Genomic DNA, 13034 nt, shown 5'->3' on the forward strand with positions numbered 1-13034 from the left:
TTGCTTGCCTTTTTTTATTTGTTTAATTTTTAGAACATCAGGTTGCCTGTTTACGTGACGAGTTCCCGTTATTTTAAGTATATGAGGTAGGCAAACGAAAGTAAATGCCTAACATGCCGGAAACAACTGATGATGTATTACCATCGTAATATGGCATGCGACAAAAATACAGTCTGCCTTCGGAAGATATCATAGATAGGCGTTTTTTTTCCAGTTGAGACTCTAAATTATTTTATTTGAACTTTTCATACCTGCCTTAACGGTTGTATATATATACATTATTTTTTTGTGACTGGTCCAGTAGGTTAGTCTGTCAAAACATCAAAACAGTGCAAACATTAAAATTCATATAAAGCAGGTGAAAAATAAGGTCGAATATAAAACTGAAATGTTTTCATAGTGAAATAAAAGTTCTATAAATGTAGAATCTTTTTGTGGTGAAAAATGTTTTTGCATTAGTTTTTCTTCTAATTATGTTATTTACATTCTGTTATATTTTCCAGCAATTTACTTTCTGTTCATAACCCACTAGTGAGATTCTATTTCAATTGTTATCAGGGCCTGATTTAATATGAAGCTTGAGAGCCCCGGCCTAGACCCACCACATATCTGGGGTCCCCTAAGTGTTACAAATATTTTTGTGTGTGTTTTTCCTGATGAATTTGTCTATTAGAATTATGAGTTAGCAAAAGAAATAAGGAAAAACACAAATTTACTTGTATATTGTAATTAACTTAGGTTATAAAAAGCTTAAAAGCAATTTGTGAATGTAAATTGACCAATGATGGTCCCACCAGTTTTGTGCCAAGGGCACAGGTATATATCTCTGATTGTTATTGTTATTTCTCTCACTTATTTACTCGCTTTTGTGACAATTCACATACCTGTTATCTCTAAAGCTCGAAATTTGCACAAAGTTCGCGGAGAAGATTTTAAGAAAATTTTGCTATATTACGATTACTCGGTGCAAAACGTCTGACTGATCGTATTATTTATTTTTTCTCGAAATTATTTATTTATGAAGAAACAAATTATTTATTAATTTACTTTATTGTTTCTCTAGTTTGATTAGTGAAAAAATAAATTTACAACTCTACAAAAAATTACAACTGTTTGCCTCGTTTTTCTTCTTTTCTTTTAATTTAATGAACAAATTTGAACCGCAATTTTATTTTTGCATTTAATTTATATTCAACTGCAAATTTTAAAAAAAACCGCTCTTTTAAAAAAAAAAAATTTTTTTTTGAAAACATTTACTTAAAGTTGTTAAAATTAATTTTCACCTTTTAGCACAATTTACAAGACGTTATAGTATAATTTATTGTCAGAAAAATGCCTTATTTTGTTAAACAGCAAATATTAAACATGGAAGATTTTAAAAAGATTCCAAAGCAGTACTATTTTTAAAATCATCGTCTCAAAAATCACTAAATTTAAGTTGTTTTTTTTTTACTAAAACAGGATATATCAAGATATTTTTTTATTACAAGTCACTTCACAGTTGTAATAGGTAATTTTAGTTAATAGTTCTTAACCCTTTTATTGAGTATCTCTCGATTTCTTCATGCAAGGTAGAAGTAGCAAAATTTGCGCATCAAGTGATTTCCGCGGGTATACATTTTTTCAGTCTGCAACCCGCTTTTTTCCAGTTCATGGTTTCATTTCGGCTATTCTGTGATGTTTAAATGTTCAGTCAAATCTGGGATTACAGATGGCCCTAGTTGACCATATTTCTGAAAAATATACAAGTATGCCTTGGAACATTTTGTGAGCGCTCTTTTCACAGTTTGTTGTTTGTTGCCTAAAAAACTTAAAACTTATCAACAGCAACAACCCAAAAATTGCAACGAAACGGAAATCTTGGTGCTTGGACGTTGCCTTGAGCTCTGTTTTGAAGCTTTTAATACTAAACTGAATTTCTAATAAACGTTGTGTAAGCATTTTGCATAGTTTTATTTGTATATAAGTTTTACCTTTATATTTTATTTTAAAAAAAATCATAATATAACCAAGAATAATTATCAAAATTTTGCTTTTATATTATTTTTCATTATTTTCAAATTTCCGACAACCTTTTTTATGACCTTATTCAATATTGAAAAAAAAAAAACTTTTATGCAAAGCATTTTCAAATATTTCAATTTTAAAATGTATGTAAACTTGAAATAGGTAATAAAAAATATGCAGTTTTTAACGCATTTTGATTTTAAAAAAATTATTATAAAGTACTTTCACAGAACATACTTTTTACAGAACTTATAAGTACAAATTTTTTCTTATATTTCGTCATAAGGGTATAAGAATGCTCAAAAAGGAGCCTTCTTAATAATTTCTTTAATCCCACAATTAAAATCTGTTTGAACAAAATCTTTTATTGCATGAAAACTAAAACAAGAAACAATTTATCTGTTATAATTAGTTTAAGTTTATTCCACTAATTAGTTGATAACGGCATCAAGGATAAGAATAAGCGTTGGAAGCCCCGTTTACTATATTATGGATGCATTAAATCATATAGTTTGAATAGTTTTAAGCAAATAATTAAATAAATGGTGCAAAAAAAAATTTTTTTATCAAAAGTACGCCTGAAGTATACTCTAAAATATAAACTGCTGTTTGTAGAAAATGCAACACCATGAAAGAATCATCAGAATCAAATGAAATTTAATGCAGAAACGACTTGTACTGATACAAATAAATGATGAAATTTTCAAAACAAAAGAAACAAATTAAGCGTCCGAAATCAGTATTTGGTGCAGCCACCAAGCGCTGCAATAAGTGCTGCTATACGACGTGGCATGGAGTCAAACAGATGTTGAATATCTGCTTGAGGAAGAGAATTCCATATCGCTTGTATGCGCAACCAAAGTTCGTCTTTGGAAACTGCAGGACGCGGATCACGAGTGAGACGCCGACCAACCATATCCCACACGTGCTCAATAGGCGACATATCCGGCGAATAAGCAGGCCAAGGAAGAAGTTGCATGCGTTGTGCTGAACAGAAGTCTCTAACAGTCCGCGCAACATGTGGGCGTGCATTATCCTGCTGAAAGATAGCTCCAGGGATGCCTTGAAGGAAAGGAACGACTTCGGGCTGTAGCACTTCACGGACGTATCTGTTGCTATTGAGATTACCCTCAATTCGTATCAAATTGGATCGTCCATGATACGAAATCGCACCCCAGACCATAACTCCGGGTGTTCGACCACTATGTCGTTCAATAATACACTCAGGAAGGCAGCGTTGACCGGCATAACGTCTAACACGAACACGGCCATCATGGGTCCACAAATTGAAGCGTGATTCATCTGAAAAGACAACTTGGTGCCAATCAGCTCGCCAGTCTCTGTGCTCAAGAGCCCACTGCCGACGCAGCCGTCGATGATCCGCCGTGAGGGGAATCCTGTATAATGGCACCCTTGCACGCAATCCACGGCGCAGCAGACGACGACGAATTGACGAAGCCGACAATTGTACACCTGTAGCAGTAGACCAATGTGCTGCCAGCTGCCTGGAGGAAGCTGTGCGATCATTCACCGCCATGCGGAGCAGGTGTCGATCATCGCGCTCTGGCGTCACCTTCTGTCGTCCAGTGCCTGTTTTTCGAGTTGTTCGGTGCTCGTCGGTCCACTGCTTCCAAACTCGCATCACTGTGGAACTGTTCCGCTGCATACGAGCTGCTATTGCGCGATAGGAAAATCCTCCTTCTCGAAGGCCGATTATCCTCCCTCGTTCAAACTCCGTAAGTTGCTTGAATTTCTTATTCTTCCGTCGTGGAGGCATACTCAGGTCTCACTAAACGTTTGCCACTAACAAATAATCATAGACTATTTTCAACGTCCCGCTACAGCACTTTATTTATACGCTTTCAGCATCAATTCAGAGGGCGCTGCGCGCTCCACGCACGCGCGATGGCTCTGAAACTTTATTAATTTGCATAATATCCTATAATTGACATTTGCTGCGAATTTCATTTGATTCTGATGATTCCTTCATGGTGTTGCATTTTCTACAAACAGCAGTTTATCAAGAATAAATTTTAGAATCTATAAATAAAATTAGGTATTCAAAGATTTTTTAGTAGAACGAAGAAGTTAACTTGTTTGAAATAATTGTGCTTGTAACTATTTAACTTAGATTCCTGAGGCTAGGCGACATTCTATTGCCTCATTCTATTTTTGAAATTTCAATTGAAAACGGTATTTTTTGAGACTTTTTTTTTTTTTAAATTTTAGTCTAGTAGAAATATATATACATATGTATTAAAAAGAATAATTTTTATCTTAGGATAATTATTCTTTATTCAGAAATATCGCATTAAATTATAGCAAAAGATGTGTCCTGAGGAAGACTTTTGCTTTTTCCCATTAATAGTTTTCTATTTTATATTATATATACTGCATTTATTTTTTTAGAAAGTTGTGATTATTTCAATCTAAGAGCATATGCCATATTTTTACTTAAAACTTGCTTTAATATCGCTTGAAGTAATTTAATATATTGCGTTCAGGGCCGTAACTACGCCGGGGCAGTCGGGGCACCGCCCCGGGGCCCCGACGGTCAAGGGGGCCCCATATGAAGAGACCACATCATGTTTTTTCAAAATAAAGTACTCTAATTATATGTATGTAAGAAAGAAATTGTGTTAAGATAGAGTTGATGAAAATTTTCTTTTTTGTTATTGTGTACCTACTATAACATAAAAAAAGGGTAAAAAACGGTAAAACATCTTTTCGCGAATTATTTCCCTTTCTCAAAAGAACAAACACGCTTTGCAGAGAAGGGTAAAGGCCACAACTGCCTGTGGTTGATTGTTAACACTTTCTGTATATGGTTTACTTAGTTGTTTCCTCTACTATCTAGCGTCAGATCCAGTGGCGTGCCAACCAGGGGGAGGCAGAGGGCCCCTCTAAAATTTAAGTGATGGGGTGAACGATGCGTTTCTCCCCTCCTGAAATTTACACTCTCACAAAAATGAAGTAAAATCGGTAATTCAAAAAAAAAAATTTCATTCTCAATTTTGAAGCTATTTTTGAAATAGAAAACTTTATATTCCTCTAACATTTATGTGCTTTGCCTCTTCTGATATTTAGTTATTCGCCAAGACGAAGTCTAGTAAAATAGGTAATTTTAGAGAAGGACAAAAAAAAGTTATTCTTTCTCAGCTTTGAAAATATACATCAAGCAGAAAACTTTATTTTGTTATGGGCGATTAATGTGTTTTTTAACTTTTGGAAAAGTAAAGTAAAAGTGGAAAAAATATTTTATTTCCAATTTTCACTCTATTTTCTTCCGAAGTAGTAATGAGGGGGTGAACATAGTATTTCGCCCCTTCTGAAATTTTAAAGTGCTCAAAAATAACAAAAATTGGAAACTAAAAAAAATGTCATCTTTGAATCTATTTTCCAAATAGAAAACTTGGTTTTCTTCTAAAATAAAAGTGAGGGAGGGGTTGGAATTTGCTTCTCATCTTTTGAAATTTAAACATTAATAGAATAAAATCAAGTAAAGTTGGAAATTTTAGAAGAAAAAATATTGTTTTGTTTCATAACTTCGGCGATATTTTCCAAATAGAAAACTTCATTTTTCTCTTAAATTATAGTAAGGGGATAGAAAACTTTATTTTCTTCTGATATAAAGTAAAGGGGGCTAAAATGTGTTTTGTATCTTCTGAAATTTAGACATTAAAGTCTAGAAAAATTATTTAAAAAAAAAAAAACAACAACTTTGAAGCTATTTTCCAAAAAGAAAATTTTATTTTCCTCTTAAATTAAAGTGAGGGGGTGAATAATATACTTCACCCCTTCTGAAATTCAGACATTCAAAGGAACAAAGTCAAGTAAAATTTATATTTAACTCCTATTTTCGACTTTAAAACTATTTTCCAAATCGAAAACTTTATTTTCCTCTGAAATTTAATCGAGATGGAAGATAACATGCCCCAGCCCTTTTGAAAATTTGACATTCGCTACAATAAAGTAAAATAGAATTCAGAATTTTAGAAAAAGAAACTACTTTTTTTCCAATTTACTAGCTATTTTCCAAATTGAAATAGAAATCCCCCCCCCCACAAGAAAAATAGTTTGGTTTTGCTTCAGTTTTTTTCTACATATTACAACTTTTAATTTATTAAAAAAATTTAAAACTAAAACACGAAAAGAGAAGAAGTGTTTATCCTAAAAAAAAACATAACAGGTGTTTAGAAGACTAAAATAAGTACCACTGTTTTGCATCCTGAAAAATGCATCCTACACTGAGACTAATCGATATATTTTAAAGCATCTTTTGACTGTGGGTGGTATGAAGGTGTTAAAATCTTCATACCACCCGCAGAGTTGACCCACAGTTATCTGACTCCTCAAAAAATAGCCATCTCCTTTTACACTATGGGAAAAATGACCTTTTGCTTCTTTAAATTGCCTTAATCATTTTTATGACCCTGGGCTCTTTTGTGCTTTTATAAAATGTCATATATTTGCAGTACCATCTATATGTCCCTTAAGTTGTCATACACTAGCAATTATCTAGATGTTCTAGGAAAACAGATGTAAGCTTTTAAGGGATCCAAGGGGATGACTCTTGTTGACATTTACTTAGGTCATTTTGTTAAGAGATTTTTTCTGAGACAAACGTAAAACGTTCCAGTTAAATTCCAGTTTTTAGCTCATTTAATTGCGTCAATTAAATTAGTCATTTTTAATTCAGATATAAATTTTCTGCTAGCTTTTATTTTGTTCAATTTTTGAAATTAAATTTTAACTTTAATTAAGAGTTATTAAAATTATTTGCAACTTCCTTTTTTTCAAACATAAATCGCGATATCAATAATTCCCATTCTTAATAAAAATTTTCTTTGGAAAACAAGAAAACAAATGTAAATTTATTTATAAGGAGGTAAGTAAATATTTGCATTAACTCATTTAATCGTTTAAATTTTATATTTATATACTGTTAGAATTATTTCATAAGAATGGTAACTTAAAAATTGCTTTTTTTTTGTTCGTACATAAAATTTAATTTGTTTAGCACTTTAATTGATAATTTTACTGTTTATTGTGTGCATGGATTTTGTTGTTATTTTATGTTTTTTAAATTATAAAGACATTTAAATTTTTTAAATTGGAACTTCGAATTTTCAGGGCTTTTAACAACTTTGTTTTCATTAAAAAATGAAATGCAATCTTTATTTTATATTAAAAAAAATCATAATTAATTTAATAAAAGAACGCATTTAATTTCATAAAAAAGCTATGAACATCAGCTTAGAAATCCGTAGCAATTAAAATTCATTGCCATGACTAACCATTAAAAAGAATTTTTTTTTTAATTAGCAAATATGCTTTGACTTCTCATTTTTCTTTCATAAAAAACAAACTATTACTCTTTGTCATAATTTTGTCACATATGATTACATGGCATCATGAATACATAGGCCAAATATTCAAGAACGAATTCTTTACAAAATATAGCTATATTTTCTAGGGACCTGTCCATATTGGAGTAAGGCAACTTTGTTTTTGTTAATCTATGTATATAGAGAAAACATTTCTGAATATTTTTAAAATTAAGACTTTTTAAAATGTGGGTATATGTGCCGATAGAAAAAAAAGTCTTTAATTTCCTTCAGTTTCCATAACGCGATCAAAAACCTTTAGATTTGAAACTTAAAAATAACTTTCATTTTTATAATGGTTTTGTCTTGAAAAGACCTTCCTTACGATATAGTAACCGGATTCAACAGGTTTATAAAATTGGTATTTTATGATTACAGTAGCCTTTACTATGGACATGGGGGGACAATAGTAGACAACATGAATAGCTTTTTTCCCCCTAGTCGTATTTCCTCTGTGAGATGTCGTAAATTGGTAACTGACGTACAGTGAACCAAAAAAGTACCACCCTGAAAAACTTTTGATTTAATGATCGGATCTTCACGTTCTCAATAATTTGAGGGTATGACTTATAAGCAAATTAATTAGTGCACGATATTTTATTTTAAATTACGCAATCAGACAGAAAAACATACTTTCTCTGAATAAACATAACTTTTGTTCAACAGATTCGATTTTCTAACCCCCGTAATACAGGAGGTAGCTGTAATCTGGGGAATATGGTCCCAATAGTTAGGTCGGGTGAGCTATCCAAAGTTTGGACCCCCAAATGTTAATTTTATTTTTTTGTATTTCACTGCAGATCGAGAGGGAATTGAAAAAAATTTTGCACACGATTATAAAATTGTTTTATCTAAAGATGCAAAAAATAACTTTTAGTAAATATTTACTATTTTTTATTTAATAATAGTCTGATGTTGATCATTTACGTCGCACTAGTGCTGCACAATAGGCTATTGGCGACGGTCTGGGAAACATCCCTTGAGGTTCGATCCTCTGCAGAGGGGATGGCACCCCCGCCTCGGTAGCCCGGCGACCTGCACGTGAAGTTGAGCACTTTATGGTAGAATAGTTTAACGAGGGCCAATACCGCACACCCTCGGTCCCTACGCAGACTGATCCAAGTAGTCACCCACCCGCACACTGATCGCAGCCAGTGATGCCCGTGTCTTAACGATTAGTCCACTTCGGGACAATAATAGTCTGAAAACTTTTAAATCGTAAGGCATAGAGTTTTTTTTTTTTTTTTTTTTTTTTTTATCATTTTAAAGTATCTAATTCCACATGGAAAACACAAATTTAAACGAAATTGGTTGATTAGTTTCTGAGAAATCAAGCTTTATAAGTAAGATTTTTTTTAAATTTAATTTCTCAGGATTAATCGATTTCGCTGAAATTTCGTATTTTAGCGTGTGGTTGTTGTTGTTAATTTACGTCGCACTAGAGCTGCACAGTGGGCTATTATTTTAGCGTGTGGAGAATTTACAATGTTTTGTAATCCTATTTATAAGCGAACAAATAACTTGTTTTCATAAATATATTCGCTAACATAATACATAAATAGCTAAAATGACGGTTACAGATGGAGTACTGAAAGTTTGTGAAAGGGCCCCCGCCAAAAACTTTTGCCCCAGGGCCCCGAGGGGTGAAGTTACGGCACTGATTGCGTTGCTAAATGAATAATCCCAATGAACTGAAGCGATAGGATAAAAACTTCATTGATTTACAAAAATATGAAGATAGTAAATGTAGACAAGTTTTGAGCATTTAAAAATTCAATTCAAAAGGCATTCCCGCTTGGCGAGTGTTGAGAACGGGCACCTATTTTTAAGCCCTCGAAACACGTTGACCTTTATTTCCATCTGCATATTTTTCTGAAGCCAATGCAGTTTTTATCATGAAATATATACTGTGTTACATTCGGTATATTGATAAAAATTTTATGCTCGTAGAAGTAAACAGCTGTATTTTAATTTTTTAACAGGGTTTGCGCCAGTGTTTAATATTTCAACAGGGTTCGTGCCTTAAAGTAAGAGAACCGTAGCATCAATATTGTAATTATGAAGTTATCTTTTAACATTAAATTCTTAAAACTACATGATTGGAGTTAAGATTAAACATTGGTAAGTTTTGTAAAATTTAAAAACAAAAACTATATTACCACTTTTTGATTGGTACACTTCAAAAATAAAAGAAGAAGAATTAAAAAATTTACAAAAACTTTCTACGAACTATTTTAAAAAAAGAACTTTCTACAAAGGTTTCATCACTGCACTCTGGCTACAGTTTCGTTGATGCTGCCATCTATGAGTTAACTATTATACCAAACAAGAGATATTTAAAAAATTTCTTGCCATCGAAAATTTTTCTTCTTTTTTATGGATTACAATACGGAATTAAACATATGAAATAATAAATAAATAAAATAGAGAGCAGAAAATATAAAATTCACAGCACAAACATTTTATTCATGTTACAATATTTTCGAATCTAAGAAATCAATCTTCTATTGTTTTTTCCATTATTTCATAAATAGAAAGACATTAATAAGGCGTAAAAAATTTGTAATTTTATTAAAATTAAACAAAATTCAAGCATCCAAAAATATCTGCCAAAATTTGTCATAATCCAAAATATTGGACTTAAAGGTAAATCAAATTAATTCCTCTTCCGCGACTTATTATAAATTCCCTGCTCTGTGGTTCTCCAGAATATGATTACACCTTAAAATTCTTTATTATTGATCATACCAAATTTTTAAAGATATGTAACGAATTAAGCAAACTAAGAAAACTTGTAATTCATATTACAAATGTAATTAATGAATTGCCCCTGATGAATTATTACTTCATACAGTATTTTTTTATAAGTGATCTAAAAATTTAATTCTTAAATGTAAATACCATCATGATTGAAGCTAAACATTTTTGTCAGGAGTAAATTATTATATGGTCCCTACACTTATATTTAATAATCTGAGATAGTTGAATTTTTTATTTCAATTGTTTTTAAATTAAATGAGAATAATTAGATTGACAAATCTGAATAACATCAGGATTTTTTTTTGCTGCATTTGAAATTCAGGGCTCAGCGCGGGTCATAGAAGAAAAAGTGGTGAAAAAAGTGACTAAATTTTCTTTAAAAGTGATAAATAGTGACTTAATTAAACACAGTGTTAATATTGAGGCAGCATCCTAATAACCTTAAAAATATACAACTTAAAGGGAAAAACATTTATAGAAACATTTATTGTTGTAGCTGTTTATTGCTTCAATTTACTGCGATTGATTTTTTTTTTTTTTTAAATTACATAATAAGTATTTTCAAATTTTTCCAAACTAAAAAAAAAGTTGCATGTTTGACTTTAGCTGCTATAGCTTAGACCTTAGAGTATTATATTAAAGAAGCAGTGAAAGTATACAACAAAAATATTGTTGTTATCATGTAAAGTCAATACACATTTATTGAGATGTGCTTCGCTTCAGGAGTAAAAAAACAATGTGTTTTTAAATACAATGTGAAGAACTGAAAAAAATGTTAACTAACTATTATTGAAAAAGGAAAGTATTTTTACAATAGAGATGAGGAAAAAAGTGATTAATGAAATGAAAAATAATAATATCGTATTAAAAGTATCAAAATTGGAAATATGAAGTGGAATCATGATAGAACCGCTAAAAGTGATTTTTGAATAAATCATTAACAAATTGTCGTTACAACATCGCATTAATCAAAAATATAACACCGTATTAATATGAAATTAAATGAATGCAAAAACTGTCGGAAAACATTATTTTCAACGTAATCGCCCTGAATCGAGTGTGTAAAAAAAGTTATCTTTAAGGTGAAAAAGGCAAGTAATAATCGTATTAAAAAACCACGAGCTGTAAAAATTATAAAAATTCGCCTGAGCGCCTAGGCCAGGGGTGGCGAACCTTTATACACCATCGTGCCATTTTCTCTAAAAAATTGCTTAATAAAGTCATAGACGTGCCGTCAAATAATTTTGGCTTCGTGATTATTGAGAAAATAATATTACTAAATACTATCAACTTAAAACTCTTTATTTACATTGAAAAAAAAAATACATTTTGCAATGTCTCAGTTATATACGTAATTCAACTTAAAGTAACATCAGTGTGACTTCTGTAGTTGCAGATTAGATTACCAATAACTTATATTAGGTTGTAAGATGTTAGTTTAAGCAGGACTGTTGATTTTTTTTGCTAGTTATTTATTGTTAGCTTGTTTTTTACTGTTATTAATTGTTTTTTTAGTATTAATATTTAATTTTTTTATTAATAATTGTTTATTATTTTGTTTGTTTTTGTGAATTTTAATTTAATTGTTACGTATGCTTCGTAGCGTAATAACATTTGTGTAATAACAATTCTTAGTGCAACAATAATTGTGATCGGTGGAGTGCCCAAAATATTGTGTCGCGTGCCATAAATGGCACGCGTGCCATTGGTTCGCCATCCCTGGCCTAGGCTAAACACTGTAAATAAAACTATAAGAAATCACGATGAAATCAAAGAGGACCAAGAACGATTTTTCAAATAAATCATTAACAAATAGCTGTTACTGAAATATATGTCACATAATAAATATCGTATTAATTAAAATATGGAGATTTTAAAAACTATGGGAAAAAAATTAGCGGGACTTTGTCAATCACTTGAATGAAAAAACGATTATAAAACCGAGTAAATTAACGGTGAATCAATTTGAAATTCTCCAATTTAAAATTCATGTGTCATAACATAGTATAAAAAACAGCACGATTTGAAAAACCTCATACCCAAGTAGCACAATTCACAAAAACGATATCGTAAAAACGTAGCTTTGAACATTGTACAATATCGTAGCGAAATATTGTACTATATAAAAATGGACCCCTTTTATGTCGTATATTCAATATTGCAAACCAATATTGTACGGTATTGTAGAAACGTTGGGGAACGTCGATCGACATCTCTCTGCATTTACAAACGTTGTACTATGTCAACCGACATCGTCAACACGATATTCAAAAAACGAATGCTGTGGAATGCAGACAATCGCCAAAATTACGTTATTTGAGAAAATAAAAATTAGTTTTTGAAATATTCATGCCTGTTTGTACCCTGGAAAAACCGAACAAAACCGTTCTAGCTTGTTTAAAATTAAATTATTTGTTATTACCAAAGCTTGTAGAATCTTTTGATTATTAATATTTAATAAGTTTGGGTAGGCAGGTATATTTTACTATTATTCTAGAAAATAAGCTAGAAAGTAAATAGTTTTGTTAAGATATTTCTTCGCTTTTTCAGGGTACAAGCAGCCATTTATATTGTGAAATTATTTTAATATTTTAAGTGATTTGTGCAATAATTTTTAAAGCATCTATATTTTACTATGTAGATTAAAATTACAATATGTTTAATTTAAAGCGATTAACTTTTTTGTTGTGACGTTTTAGTATTATATAATCTGTATTTTACTAAAATAGTATCTATGGAAAACAAAACTCCTTATCTTCACAGCATCAGGTTCGATTTTAAAAAAACTGATTAAAAAAAAAAAAAAAAAAAAAAAGCAATATTTACACTGATATTGTCATAATAAAATAACAGGAGTCACTTCCTCAGATTTCTGACTTA

This window comes from Parasteatoda tepidariorum, chromosome 1, assembly GCF_982258835.1.
Source record: "Parasteatoda tepidariorum strain Cologne lab strain chromosome 1, Ptep-v5.0, whole genome shotgun sequence".
In the NCBI taxonomy this organism is placed as follows: Eukaryota; Metazoa; Arthropoda; class Arachnida; order Araneae; family Theridiidae; genus Parasteatoda; species Parasteatoda tepidariorum.